This window comes from Oncorhynchus kisutch, linkage group LG28 (genome assembly GCF_002021735.2).
Source record: "Oncorhynchus kisutch isolate 150728-3 linkage group LG28, Okis_V2, whole genome shotgun sequence".
Classification (NCBI taxonomy): domain Eukaryota; kingdom Metazoa; phylum Chordata; class Actinopteri; order Salmoniformes; family Salmonidae; genus Oncorhynchus; species Oncorhynchus kisutch.
This window is the reverse complement of record NC_034201.2, coordinates 44,582,690-44,583,007: the sequence shown is the minus strand read 5'-3', so window position 1 is coordinate 44,583,007 and position 318 is coordinate 44,582,690.

The following is a 318-nucleotide window of genomic DNA, read 5'->3' as shown; positions in this document are numbered from 1 at the left end:
CATTACACGCTGCAGAGCGGTAGATGGACCTTCTTCCCACATGAGCTGAGGAGAGTTACAACAAACACAGCACATGACAAAACAAACTCCAAGCAGATATTATTGACAAACATTTGTTTACTTTTCTCCTATCCCATCAGAGAAATTGAACTGAATTGGCCCAAGCCCAGTAGTAACCTATTATTTTGTAGAGGGTAAAGTGTTTGTCTATTTGGGAGTTCATGTTGAATCATGTGAAAAGTCAATCTGTCTTATGCATGGTCAATGGGGAATAGTCTGTGAAAACTTAACTCCCCAGAGTCACTTAAAAAGAACCTC